Raw genomic sequence first — 15,576 nt, 5'->3', positions numbered from 1 at the left:
CATTATCACCACTGTCACCCTCATGACCATCATCACCATCACCATCACCACCACTGTCACCCCCATCACCATCATCATCACCGCCATCATCACCATCACCATTATCCCACTGTCACTCCCATCACCATCATCACCATCAGGCCTTTCTGGATCCCTGAACATGCTAGATTTCTCTAGAAAACAGATGACTTGCTTCCTAGGGCTTTCATCTGCATTAAGCAATAATCTCCATAAGTTTCTACCAACTGTATATATAGAATTATCAATACCTAAGTCTACGTTATTGTGTGCTTTAACAAAATCAGCACAGAATCACATTAAAATCAAATAAAAAGCCATCAGCCCTTAACCCACATTCTTCAGTATGGCAGAAACAGTGACAATTTCTACATTTATGACACTGTGGGGTAGTCCTCTTTTTTTTCCAAATTAAAGTCTATGGCTTTGAGTAGCTAGGTTTCCTTCTTTGGAATTATTTTTCCATGAAATATGTCAGGAGTAAACATTCCTTGTTAATTATATAGCAAAGTATTTGCCCGGTGGTCAATTATCTAATCATTCTTGTTGAAAGCAATCAAACTGAAGAGCAAAAGTTATGTGCAGATGGTTGGATTCTCATAGCTGTGGGCAAGTACATTTCAGGGCTGGTTTAAACAAGAATAAAATTAAGGGCAACTCATTGTAACCAATGACCTTCTGTTTGAAGCATGAAATCATGAATGTGTTGAATATTAGAAATTAACACGATGACTGTATTCAGCTGCAACACATTCCTGGGTATTTTTAGGTAGTTTTTGAGAAAGATTCTTAAATTTAAGCAACTGATTTTTTTTCCTTTAAGCTTTAGCTGAGCTGTCATAAGACTTACTGAAACAAGTTTTAGGAAAGAAGCAGTTATGGGAAACCATAAAATACTGGCAGACTTATAGAAAGCTTATTCCTTAAATAGACAGCTAGAGGTATCAGGATACATAAGAGCATTAATAAAATTTAATGAGAGACTTCCGAATTTACAATAGATATAGATACATTTCCTGAAAGTAGGTCAGAATACAAGCTAATTAGCCCCATCTGGAGAGAAATTTTGTTAATTACCCACCGAGGCCAATACCCATCTTGCAATTACATGTCAGAAGGGACTGGGTGGGGAGCACACAAGGATTGCGGGTAGCACAGGCATTAGTCCCCTGCACTGGAAAAATCCTCAAAATAAAAGACAGCATAACAGATAATTTACAGAGAATAACTGGGTGTTCTCATAACAGAGAAATTACAAATCTGGAGACATGTGGTAGGATGCTTGTTAAAGAGCTTGTTGACATAGAGATCTTGCTAAGTGCAGGTTCTGATCCAGAGGTCTGGAGGAAAGCCTGAGAAGGCAGGTTTTTATCTTATCTTATCTTATCTTATCTCATCTCATCTCATCATCTTATTTGAGGCAGGTTCTCTCTCTGTCACCCAGGCTGGAGTGCAGTGGTGCAATCACAGCTCACTACAGCTTCAAACTCCTGGCTCAAATGATCTTCCCACCTCAGCCTCCTGAGTAGCTAGGACCACAGACACATGCCACCATGCCTGGCTAAATTTTTGTTTTTTATAGAGATGGGGTCTTCCTATGTTACCTGAGCAGGTCTCAAACTCCTGAGTTCTAGCGATCTTCTCGCCTTGGCTTCTCAGAACGCTGGGACTACAGGTGTGAGCCACTGTGCACAGCCCTGAGAACGCAGTTCTAACGAGCTCCGGTGATGCAGGTGCCATTCATCATCAGATCTCACTCCGAGTAGCAACGCCTCTCTAAATTATTTGCCCTTTTGTGGGTGTGGCAACTCTGTCAGACAGAATTGTCACACCCACAAAATGCCCTAATGCCATTTCCCACCATGTGGCTGTAGTGCGTTCACTAGGTGGCTAGTGCTTGCAGCAACTTCAGAAATATTTCTGATATACTCAAGAAGGAATCTGGTCACTTGTCAGACTATAGGCCAGGGGTCAGTGCACTCAAATGCCTACAGATGGCTGGACGTGGTGGCTCATGCCGGCAATTTCAGCACTTTGGGAAGCCTAGGTGGAAGAGTCTCTTGTGCCTAGGAGTTTAAGATCAGTCCTGGCAACACAGCAAGACCACATCTCTACAAAAAATAAAAAATTAAAAAATTAGCTGGGCCGTGGTCGCAGGTGCCTGTAGTCCCAGCTACTTAGGAGGTTGAGGCAGGAGGATCGCTTGAGCCCAGGGGCTCCAGGCTGCAGTGAGCCATGGTCATGCCACTACACTCTAGCCTTGGTGACAAAATGAGAACATATCAAAACAACAACAACAACAAAAATTTCAAATGACTACAGACGCCATTGTGTCCTTGCCTAGAGGGACATGTTGCTTAGTGACCTAGTTGGTTCCAAGCTTGAGACCTCTGCACTGACCATTGTTCCTGCCAGGGATGTCCTGTCCCCAAGATAAGCCCACGTTAGGATTCTGGGTGTTGTTAGGATCTCAGCTCAAACGTCACTTCTCCAAAAGTTCTGACCAGCTAATGACTCTCTCCGCCATCACTCTGCTTAATTGTTTCTCTGCCATCTGAAATAAACTAGCTAATTGTCGGTCTCCTTCTTCTAGAACAACAGCTTTGTAATTATAGGGCCCTTCCCCGGCTTGTTTTGCCATTGTTTTATCCCAAGAGCCTACAACAGAGTAATGTCTGGCACAGAGAAGATGTTCAATAAATATTTGCTGACCGAAGGAACTGTTTGATTTTTTTTTTTCCTAAGTGAAGCCAGGAATAGAATTTCATGGGAAATCTTCCCATTTTTTAATGTTGGCAGTAAATTCAAACACAACAAACAAATATCCCCAAACCAACCGTATGGACCAAACAAAACATATCTGGGAACGGGTGGTTGTTCTGCATTCTCAGATCAGCCCATTATTCTATTCAACCACATTAAGTCTTGGCATTGAAGTGGGAATCCACAAAAATCTGATAAACTGGGAAAGGAAGGGGATTTGGAGTCTGAAGAAATCGTGTTTTCTGTCTCCCCCTTCCCTAGGACATCCCATGAGTGTGGGAAACAGTCAACTCTACTGAGCTAAAGTTCCTTTCTGATAAAGACGGGAGCCCCCCACCTCCAGGGCTGCTTTGGGAATAATGGTGTAAAATGTTAGTTTGTAGGAATACCTGTTTTTCTAATGGATAAGCTCAGCTAAGAATGAATAGATACAAACCTTTTTTTTTTTTTTTGGGCCGGGAGCGGGGGCTCACGCCTGTAATCCCAGCACTTTGGGAAGCTGAGGCGGGTGGATCACGAGGTCAGGAGATCGATACCATCCTGGCTAACACAGTGAAACCCTGTCTCTACTAAAAATACAAAAAATTATATTGTACATAATATACAATAAGAAATATACAAAAAAATTGTACATGATATACAATAAGAAAATAAGCCAATTAAAAATTGGACAAGGCCAGGCACAGTGGCTCATGCCTGTGATCCCAGCACTTTGGGAGGCCGAGGTGGGCAGATCATGAGGTCAGGAGTTTGAGTCCAGCCTGGCCAATATGGTGAAACTCCCGTCTCTACTAAAAATACAAAAAGTAGCTAGGCATGGTGGTGCGTGCCTGTAGTCCCAGCTACTCAGGAGGCTGAGGCAGGAGAATGGTGTGAACCCGGGAGGTGGAGCTTGCAGTGAGCCGAGATTGCGCCACTGCACTCCAGCCTGGGCGATGGAGACTCCGTCTCAAAAAGAAAAAACAAAACAACAAAAAAAATTTTTTTTCCTAAAGGATCTAAGTTGTGATCCTATTTGTCTTCCCCTTCAATTTAGGAAAACTTCAAACTGCATACTGGAAATGGCTGGGCTGCAAGATACAACTACATGTACACGGCATACTGCAGGCGCAAGCTAGACGCTTCTGTGGAAGGTTCTAGTGAAGTACATTCTGCACATGCTGGGTGTATTCAGGGTGGGTGTGTATGTGTGTGCGTAAAAATAATTTTAAAGGGGTGATTCAAAGGTAGTGGCAAAAAGAACCATGATGGCCTGGCGTGGTGGCTTATGCCTGTAATCCCAGCAATTTGGGAGGCCGAGGTGGGTGGATCACGAGGTCAGGAGATCAAGACCATCATGGCCAACATGGTGAAAAACCATCTCACCATCTCTACTAAAAATACAAAAAGCAGCTGGGCATGGTGGCATGTGCCTATAATCCCAGCTATTCGGGAGGCTGAGGCAGGAGAATGGCTTGAACCAGGGAGTCAGAGGTTGCAGCGAGTTCGTGCCACTGCACTCCAGCCTGGTGACAGAGCAAGACTGTGTCTCAAAAAAAAAAAAAAAAAAAGAAAAAAAGGAACCACGACATTAAAAATGTGATACATGGCTGGCAGTGTACTAGGTGCTTTATGTAAATGATCACACTTAGGGTCTTATACAACCTTGGAAGGGAGATTTTACAGATCTCATATTTGAGGCCGGAAGCATTTAGGTCCACCGACATGAGTGATTTCCCAAGGACAGGCCCTCTTCTAACATTTACAGAACTTAAGAAGTTTCAGGCAGGATGAATGCACAAAACTACATTAGAAAGGAAAAAAAAAAACAAACTGTTGATCTTCTTTTAAAAAATCATGTGTTAAGTGAGTGCTAATGTAAAAGAGATTATAGCTCATACAAAAGTATAAAACCAAAACAAACTTACAAAAGAAACAAGAAACAAAGCTACAGTTTCAAAATAAATTTCAAATTAAAAACATCAACTGAACGGTGTACCTGATGACAAATTGTTACCCGTTGAGGGTAGCTGCCCAGGTTCTTGGCGTTTAGAACAAAGAATTGGACAAAACACACATGCAAGGCAGCCAAAGCAGAGACTTATCTTAAATGAGAGTACACTCCACAGAGTGGGAGCAGGCTACAGCAAGAGGCTCAGAAGCGTTGGTTACAGAACATTCTGAGGTATAAATATCCTATAGCAGTTTCATATTGGTTCACTCTAGTAGCCCATAAGCAGTCTATTTGGTTACGGGAGGGGAAAAGTAGGCTAGCAACCAGTCTGATTGACTGCGGCAGGTTTTTTTTTTTTTTTTTTTTGAGACAGAGTCTCGCTCTGTCACCTAGGCTGGAGTGCAGTGGTGAGATCTCGGCTCACTGCAAGCTCCGCCTCCTGGGTTCATGCCATTCTCCTCCCTCAGCCTCCCGAGTAGCTGGGACTACAGGTGCCTGCCACCACACCCAGCTAATTTTCTTTCTTTCTTTCTTTTTTTGTATTTTTAGTAGAGACGGGTTTTCACCATGTTAGGATGGTCTGGATCTCCTGACCTTGTGCCGCCTGCCTTGGCCTCCCAAATGTGCTGGGATCACAGGCATGAGCCACCGTGTCCGGCTGATCAGAGGGACTTTTCATTTTCAAACTGCCATGCAGCAACTGCCATGCACAAAAAGGAGGGGTTAAAAAGTAGCCCCTGAGCCGGGCATGGTGGCCTGTAACCTCAGCACTTTGGGAGGCCGAGGTGGGCCAGTTACCTGAGGACAGGAGTTTGAGATCAGCCTGGCCAACATGGCCAAATCCCGTCTCTACTAAAAATACAAAAATTAGTTGGGTAGGTGCCTATGATACCAGCTACTTGAGAGGCTGAGACAGGAGAATGGTTTGAACCTGGGAGGCAGAGGTTGCAGTGAGCCAAGATCGCGACACTGTACTCCACTGCACTCCAGCCTGGGCAACAGAGTGAGACTCCGTCTCAGAAAAAAAAAAAAAAAAAAAAAAAAAAATTCACACACTGCATATGGGCTCAATAATAGCAGCGATGATGATGATAAGAGTGGCAAACACATATGGAGCCTTTTCCAAGGGCCAGGCACTCTCCATTTACAACAATTCTATGAGGGAGGGGCTGGGGCTATTATGATCCCCATTTTATAGAGGAGGAAACTGAAGCCCAGAGAGGAAAAAGGACTTGCTCAAGACCACACACTGAGTCACCGGAGGAGGAACCAGCATTCAAGACCAAGCTGTCTCAGTGGCTGGGCTGCACGTGGCCTCTATTCTGTTCACGAATGCTATGAGCTGTGTCTCATTCAGTGCAATATTCACATCTATCAAAAATATTCTACCTTTTAGTTACCCACTCAAGTGGAGGCAACTGAAACCAGGTGAGACTTAAAAGTACTGAATTCTGAAATAAAGTGGCTTTACTTTCCTAGTCCTTTTTCATCCAGGTTAATATTAGAATGAGTGTGTTAGATGCTGTCCTTAAAATCCAGGCCAGGCTGGGTGTGGTGGCTCACTACCTGTAATCCCAGCACTTCGGGAGGCTGAGGCAGGAGGATCACTTGAGGCCAGAAGTTCGAGACCACGCTGGCCAACATGGTGATACCCCCATCTCCACTAAAAATACAAAAATATGCTGGGTGTGGTGGCACATGCCTGTAGTCCCAGCTACTTGGGAGGCTGAGGCAGGAGAACTCCTTGAACCTGGGAGGCGGAGTGAGACTTGACGTAAAAAAAAAAAAATCCAGGCCAAATAGCAGCACACTAAGAGGGCCTTGAGGCTCCTGGGTGATAGGGAAAGCCCGCAGGAAGACACGTATTTGACACGGATAATCCACAAAGTGAATACTCCGTAAGTGGTGACTAAGAATGCAGTGTAAAATAAAACCTCTACAACTCCAAGACCACAAAAGAGGCTATACTAAGCATGGGAAACTGTAGTTCTACATAAAATGATACGTTAAGAGACCTAAGTCCCTAAGAATAGGGTTTTTAAACAAAAGTGCTCCCTGAACCCCATTATACTAGAACTAATGTGATGCTATTATTATCTGAAAGTTCTCATTTTTGGGGGAGACAAACACAAAAGGCTTCATGATTCCTAAGAATGGATTGATAACACAAGATTATTTTTTGAGTTGCTAGGCAACGCTGAAAAACAAATGTCGATGTTCTGAGATCATGGCTTCGTTCTTCTCCCAGGGGCAGGACCAGCGCTACCCGGCCTTCCTGCTCTCTGTCGGAGAACAGGAGCGGTACAGAGACACTGCGATGCTGAGTCCACAGTGGCAACAGACACCAACTGGCATCTCCAAGGACACACCACCATCTTCGGCGAGACAAAGTTTTCACTGAACTGCCATCGCACCCAAACAAGTCCCAGGCTCTCCGTGTTCTTTGCTATCTGTGATCACTTCAATCGCTTTTTTTTTTTTTTGCAGGTACATTGCCCCCTTTTCCCCCTACCGGTCTCATTAAAGCCCCATTCACCCCTAAGTGATTTTGACATCTGGGAAAGTACAGACACTTTTCCTGAGAGTTATTTCTTTATTTCTAAGCAATAGCCTTAACTCTGCATATTTCCACTGTAAAGAGGCCTATTTCCAGTAACAGCTTTCTTAGGGATATGTTGATATTACCTTAGGTAAGTTGAATTCCTCCTTTGCTGAATGCCCTGAACTACTGCATCTATTCTTTTTCAAAAAATAAAAGATGATGCCTAAGGTTCTAAAATCACATCACACATCTACTCACAGACTTGGTAGAGAAATGAACTCCCTTCTTTCATTCTAACGTTTGGGAGCACAGTGCAGTAATGTTTATTCCTATAATCCAATCAGCCACCTCAGTATTCCAATCTGGGTTACTTCACCTAGACATGTGGCTTGTGATATATAGAGACAAAGATAAGCTAATATAATAATGATTTCATTGAAGACTATTTTTTAAAGAGCAGATTTCGGTTCACGGCAAAACTGAACGGAAGGTGCAGATATCCACATACACCAGACTCAATATCCCCTACCAGAAAGGTGCCTTCGCTACAATTGATGAGCCTGCATTCACACGGCATTATCACCCAAAGCCCATCATTTACATGTTCAATAATATTTTCATTTTCTTCACGTTGCAAACATAATCTTGTGCTGTAAGAACTCCCACTCTTCGCTGCCCTCCCCCCCCAACTCAATTAAAAACCCAATGAAATGGAAAAACAATCTTAGATCTGTATTTTACATCATGCTCCACCTTCAAAGGTAAGTTGTCGGTGACTTAGGTAAAAGGACTAGTTAAATGAGCTCATCATAGCCATAACATTCACTGTCTGAAGTGGAGACAAATCTCCTACAGGCCAATTATGAGTGGGTATTCCTGAGAGCCTGACACAAATGCATCGTACATGGTAAGAGGCTGGTTCAGTAACCACCATTTCTATAGCAACCCACACACACTCTCATGCTGTGTTTTGGAGAGGCAGTTAAAACTGGATTCTACGACGTAGCTTCCCTTTTAGAATATGCTTTTATTTCTATCATCTCATCAGAATGAGAGTATCCAAATCCTATAATCCAGGTTGCCCTTAAACAGCAGAAACTTATCAAATACAGGATCCATAAATCATTTATTTATTTTGCCACTTGATGTCCATCACTTTAAATTCAAACCACTGACCTGGTTTGCTTGTGACCATTCCCCAGGGCAACAAGTCAGATGTCAGTCTGACAACCTGTACATCAGACAGCCATCTGCTGCCCCAGTTACAGGATAAAGAAAGGGTAGATGTCTGTAAAATAGAGCTAACATGATCATCTCTTACTGTCCAGAAAGGCTCAGCTAAGAGGTATGTACCATGTCTAACAAAACTTCCTTTGCCAGACATGGGAAGGAAAACTGCTTCTTTCAAAGGTCAAATTGGTCACTGCACAATACATATTCACTTTATTTAATTAATTATTTATTTATTTTTTGAGACAGAGTCTTACTCTGTCGCCCAGGCTGGAGTGCAATGGTGCAATGCTGGCTCACTGCAACCTCCACCTCCCAGGTTCAAGGGATCTCAGCCTCCGGAGAAGCTGGGATTACAGGCACCCACCACCACACCCGGCTCCAGCTAATTTTTGTATTTTTAGTAGAGATGGAGTTTCACTGTGTTGGCCAGGCTGGTCTCAAACTCTTGACCTCAAGTGATCTGCCCACCTTGGCCTCCCAAAGTGCTGGGATTACAGGTGTGAGCCACTGTGCCTGGCTACAAATTCATTTTATTTCCTTCCCCTCACATACCTCTTGACACCCGGGACACAGAGAGCACAATTAGATCATTACATATTCTGCTGATTCTTTAAGGAAAAGAGATCCACTAAATAGACTGCTTCTTTGCTCTACAAATCACAGTATTTTAACAAAATAGCTTTAACAAAACATGCCAATGTGACAAAAGTCTCGATTCCAGTATGAGTGGAATATCCTTTATCCAAGATGCTTGGGACCAGAAGTGTTTTGGATTTTGGAATATTTGCATGATACTTACCCACTGAACATACTTAATCTGAAAATCCAAAATCTGAAATCCAAAATGCTCTAGTGAGCATTTCCTTTGGGCATGACCTTTGAGTATCATGATGGTCCTTAAAAAGTTTTGGATTTTGGGACATTTCAAACCTTGGATTTTCGGATTTGAGATGCTCAACTTATATATGCAAGTCGTGCTTCTTAAAAAATTTATTTTAGGTTGGGTGTGGTAGCTCATGCCTGTAATCCCAGCACTTTGGGAGGCCGAGGCAGGCAGATCACTTGAGGCCAGGAGTTCAAGACCAGCCTGGTCAACATGGTGAAACCCCATCTCTACTAAAAATACAAAAATTAGCCTGGTGTGGTGGCATGCGCCTGTAGTCCCAGCTAGTTGGGAGGCTGAGGCAAGAGAATCACTTGAACCCAGGAGGCAGAGATTGCGGTGATCTGAGATCATGCTATTGTACTCCAGCCTGGGTGACAGAGCGAGACTCCATCACACACACACACATACACAAAATCATTTTTATTGAGGGTCCATATAGCAATTAGACAACTCATGCTGTTGTAACATACTAAACAAATTCAATGTTATTTGTATTCTAAGATGGTGTTAATCTAGTTGATCACCTTCTAATGAATATATAGGTTGAAACATGAAGATGCCAGTTTCAAGAATGGGAAATTATTTGCCTGTTCCAAAAGAAAAAAAAGTAAAAGACAACTGTGATAAATGGCAGCATCAAAAATTGAGCCCACTCTCATGGGGTTTGAAAGGGAGCATCTCTAGGTCTCTCTCCTAACAGTAAACTTTCAATTTCCTGGCAGTCAAGGATTAAAGAGTGTGAGTTAGAGTTAAAACACGGATATACTGATTTAGTGTTAAAACATGATTTTGAGGCAGGGTGGTGGCTCATAGTCATTGTAATCCCAGTGACTTGGGAGGCTGAGTTGGGAGGATCACTTGAGGGCAGGAATCTGAAACCAGTCTGGGCAACACTGCAAGACCCTGTCTCCACAAAAAAAGAAATTTACAAATTAGCTAGGCATGGTGGTGTACACCTGTCATCCCAGCTGTTCAGGAAGCTGAGGTAGGAGGATCTCCTGAACCCAGGAGTTCCAGCTCCGATTGTACCATTGCACTGCAGCCTGGGTGACAGAGCAGGACCCCTTCTTTAAACAAACAAACAAACACACACACACACACACAAACAAAAGCCACCATGTGATTGTACCATGTGAACAGAAGTCCCATCGAACCATAAAATAATTTCATCTTTCTTTACAGAGTTTGAGGTCTGGCCCTACAATGAAGGTGCTGTCACTCTGAGCATCAATTGTCAATGCTGGCAAAATACAGGAGGGCTGTCACCTAACAGGAAATATGGAAGTTATGGCTGTCTGGGCACCCCGGTGTGCTCCGTAGAGTGTGGAATACACTGGCGCTGTAATATTAGGATGGAAAGAACTTTCTCTGGAAGGCACTTAGACAAGAGGTCACAATTTTTTTTTTTTTTTTCCTGTAAGAGGCCAGATAGTAAATATTTTTGGTTTGTGGGGATATAAGTTTCTGTTGCAATGATTCAACCCTGTGTTGTAGTGCAAAAGCACGCACAGACAATATGCCAGCAGACGGGCCTGGCAGGGTTCCAGTGAAACTTTATTTAGGGATGCCTACATATGAATTTCATATAATTTTCATGTGGCATGAGATATTCCTCTTCTTTTGATTCTTTATTTCCCCCATATTTATTGACGTACAGTTGAAAAACAAAAATTTTATATACTTAAGCTGTCTGACCTGATGTGTTGATACATACATCAAGCTAATTAACATATCCATCACTTTACAGTTATCATTGTTTTTTCATCTTCTTTCTCTCAGTGGTAAGAACACTTTGAATCTACCCTCTTAGTAAATTTTAAGTATACAATACAGTCCTATTAACAACAGTTAGCAGGCTTTGCCTTAAGTCTCTGGAGCTTAATCATCCTGCAGAACTAAAACTTTGCACCCCTTGATCAACATTCCCCCATTTGATTTTTTTCTTCAATCATTTAAAAATGTAAAAATGATTCTTTGCTTTCAGGCCACAGTTGGCCAAACCCAACTTAGATGAAAAATTATTAATAGATTCACAAGTTGCTATCTGTGCTATTTCTGGCTGTTAAACAACTTGGAATTGGCAATTATTTTGATTTACCTCAACAATAGATAATTTAAAGTATTAAACAATTTGAGGTGATTGATTACCGTAATCATAAATAGCAACTAATTATTAAATTGTTTTATGTGCTTAAGATGTGTTGGCACATTCCCCATTTTTTTCCTGATCTAATACCGTCTTTAGAATTTTTTATTTAACTAAAATATTTTAATTTCTACTTAATATTATAATTAGATGTAATAGCAACAAAAGTCTTAGGAAATATGCAGGCTTCTATTGAGTTTAATAAGTGAAAAAACATATGGTCTCTTTGAAATGTCCATCTTATCTTAAAGTTTTCAGAAAACATATTTTAATTCATTTGGTTATTTTTGAATGACTATCCACAAATGTTGGCTTTTTTCTGCATACATGCAATCTGTTACAACCAAGAATTTGGCAGTTACATTTTTCACAGTAAATGCTAAGTTAAAAAGACCATTTAGGCCGGGCATGTTGGCTCACGCCTACAATCCCAGCCCTTTGGGAGGCTGAAATGGATCACTTGAGGCCAGGAATTTGAGACCAGCCTGAGCAACATGGTGAGAACTTGTCTTTACAGAAAATAAATAATAAAAAAAATTAGCCAGGTGTGGTGGTGTGTGCCTGCAGTCCCAGGTACTTGGGGGCTGGGGTCAGAGGATTGCTTTAGCTTGAGAGGTCAAGGCTGCAGTGATCTGTGTGTGACTGCACCACTGCACTCCAGTCTGGCTGACAGTGTAAGACTCCATCTCAAAAAAAAAAAAAAAAAAAAAAAAGTGGAAATAGGTCGACTACACAATGAAGATTCCCAATGTACCGTCATGGGTAGTTTTTCTAGAGAGGAAACAGAGAATGGGCTAACTTAAACTTCAGAGGCTTCCTAACAATGCACACACCTCTGTCTTCACCAATTTCTGTATTGTATTCATTTCCTATTGCTGCTATAAAAAATTACCACAAGTATAGCGTCTTAAAACAGCACAGAATGACTTTCTTACATTCCTGGAGGTCAGAGGTCCAAAACTAGTTTCTCTGGTCTCAAGTCAAGGAGTCCGCAGAGCCGGTTCCTCCTGGAGGCTCAGAAGGGAGAATCCCTTCCTGATCCAGTGGCTGCCTGTATTCCTTGGCTTGGGTCCCCTTCCCGCATTTCCAAAGTTCATGGCTCCGGCCTGCGCTCCCATCATCACTCTGCTATCTCCTCTGATTCTGGCTCCTCCTGCATCCTACTCATAAGAGCCCTTGTGATGGCCGTGGGCCCAACCAGAAAGTCAATGAGAATCCCCCCATCTCCAGATTCTTCGTCACTTCCACCAAGTCCCTTGACTATATAAGGTGATATCCACAGGGCCCAGAGATGAGGATGCAGAGATCCTTCCATCTGCCATGGACATCAAAAACTTCAAGTAAGTTTGTTGTTTGTGAACTGTATATAAAGTCCACCAAGGAAAGCAAGGATGCTGCTTTTATACACCTGTGCCATATCGTCACAGTGCACGCGACCCACACAGGAAGCCCTAGGGACGGCTTCCTTATATTAGGAGCCCCAGCCTCCACATTCAAATACACTCACTAAAAAAGAGAAGGCAAAAATGAGGAGAAAATAAACAGCAGGGATGGAGCCTCCAAGATTAAAAAAAAAATCCAATAGAACGGTCCTCCCTCTAAACAAGAGCTTAAAGCACCATCCTTCTATAACGTGTACATATACTTATATACATAAAGGTAACTTCTATGTATACAGTCAACTTAAGTACAGATGCCATATCAAAGTATCTTCAATTGCCTTTTAAAGATATCTAAATTGGTTAGACATGGCAGCTCATGCCTGTCATCCCAGGACTGAGGGAAGCAGAGGCGAGTGGATCACTTGAGCCCAGGAGTTTGAGACCAGCCTAGGCAACATAGTGAAACCCCATCTCTACTAAAAAAATACAAAAATTAGCCCAGGGTGGTGGTGGGAGCCTGTAATCCCAACTACTTGGGAGGCTGAAGCACTAGAATCGCTTGAACCTGGGAGGTGGAGGTTGTAGTGAGCTGAGATCTTGCCCACACATGCCAGTTTGGACGACACAGTGACTCTATCTCAAAAAACCCCCCAAAATTAGCTGGGCATGGTGACCACCCTTGTAGTCCCAGCTATTCAGGGGGCTGAGGTGGGAGTATTGCTTCAGCTCTTGAGATCGAGACTGTAGTGAGCTATGATCACACCACTGCACTCTAGCCTGGGTGACAGAGGGAGACCTTGTCTCTGAAAAACAAAAGAAAGCAAAAAAAACCCTAAAATTATTCTCATGTGATTCAACCATTCAAAAGACATTTTAGTTGGGTACCTAGCATTATGCCAGAAACTGTTCTTGATCACAAGCATTCAAAGATAAATAGACTTGGCGAGGGCACAAGGAGTAACTGGTACCCGTGTAGACTTGGCGAGGGCGCAGGGAGTAACTGGTACTGGCACAGACTCGGTGAGGGCGCAGGGAGTAACTGGCACCCACATACCATGCCGTTCAAGCTGCTAGGACCACTGCAACCTGCACAACGTGCTCAGGATGAGGCCGGGGAGGGGACCGGAAAGGATCGGCTGTGCTCGTGAAAGTGACAAGCTGTCATTTACTTTTGTGATGACTAATTTTGTCTGACAACATGGCTAGGCCACAGTCCCCAGAAATGTGGCCAAATATGTCCGGATGTTACTAGGGAGATACTTGGTTTAGAAGAGATAAACTTTTCAACCAGTTGACTTTGCTTTTTTTTTCTTTACTTTTTTTTTTTGAGATGGTGTCTCACTCTGTTGTCCAAGCTGGAGTGCGGGGACGCGATCTCGGCCCACCTCAACCTCCGCATTTAAGTGATTCTTCTGCCTCAGCTTCTGGAGTAGCTGGGATTATAGGTATGCACCACCACACCCAGCTAATTTTTTGTATTTTTAGTAGAGATGCGGTTTTACCATATTGGCTAGGCTGGTCTCAAACTCTTGACCTCACGTGATCTGCCTGCCTTGGCCTCCCAAAGTGCTGGTATTACAGGCATGAGCCACAGTGCCTGGCCCAATCAGTTGACTTTGAGTAAAGCAGATCACGCTCCACAGTGAGGAAGGCCTCATCTCAGCGTACCTGCCAGCCTACCTTGCAATTTTGGACTTGCCAGCCTTCCCAATTGTGAGCCAATTCCTTAAAATCAATCTCTCTCTCCAAATATATATATATCTCCTATTGGCTCTGTTTCTTTAGAGAATCCTAATACACTCATTGTAACAACAGTGGGTACTATTACAATTGCCATTTCACAGTGGAAGAAACTAGACCAGAAAGGTTAAGGAACTTGGCCAAGGCCACAGAGCCAGTGGGTGGCAGAGCTGGCATTCCACACCACTGTGCCCCCCAGATTCCCTGCTCTCACCCACACTCTCCACTGCTTCTCAGTGCATTGACCTGGGTGTGCTTGAGCACCCCCTGGGAGGGCTAATGGGGACAGGCAGAATATACAAGGGGGTGTATATTCCTATCTCTTACAAATGCAAATAGAGGTAAGTAATTTGTCCCACGTGGGACTCACAGTTTTATAAGCAGCAGAACCCAGGTTTTCAGGGAACAAAACACAAGCTCTTTCCATTCTCTTGCCCACTTTCTCTGTGTTTTTCTTTATCCATTTTCTTCCTCCCTTTAGAATTCTGACATTCTTCAGAGACTCTTGGTCACACATTCCTCAGGCTACTCCCTCCTGGAGGCCCAGTGTACCTCAGGTCCCCACCATGACCTTGATGCCCCCCAAATTATCAGGCTCGCAGAGAACACACACCATCAATAAAGGGCCCATCTCATTTGGTGCAGGATATGTGAACAGACAGTATCACAGTCCACTTAACAATGTCAAGCTTACTATGGCTGGTAAAAATCAATGCATTTCTCACAAATAATTACAGAGTCTCTATTAATTATTTGGAAAGTAAAAATAAGACCAAACAAAAATCCCCTCCAAAAGCCCAAAAGATGTTTCTTTTCAAATATAATTCCTAGAACTCTGTTTTAACTGATTCAAGGAATTAGGTATCTTTGAAAATATACTGACATCAAAAATCTCCCAATTATCTTCATGTATGGTCTAACAGTTTTAAATTC

At 42.9% G+C, this 15,576-nt stretch overlaps 1 protein-coding gene across 1 annotated transcript in view; it reads right to left on the bottom strand.

Moving 5' to 3' along the window:
• FAM171A1 (family with sequence similarity 171 member A1) overlaps positions 1 to 15,576 on the bottom strand; it is a 143,515-nt gene that overhangs the window by 15,753 nt on the left and 112,186 nt on the right. The window lies entirely within an intron of this gene.

Source organism: Piliocolobus tephrosceles, chromosome 9 (assembly GCF_002776525.5).
Source record: "Piliocolobus tephrosceles isolate RC106 chromosome 9, ASM277652v3, whole genome shotgun sequence".
Taxonomy (NCBI): Eukaryota; Metazoa; Chordata; class Mammalia; order Primates; family Cercopithecidae; genus Piliocolobus; species Piliocolobus tephrosceles.
This window is presented reverse-complemented; position numbering and strand designations above follow the sequence as displayed.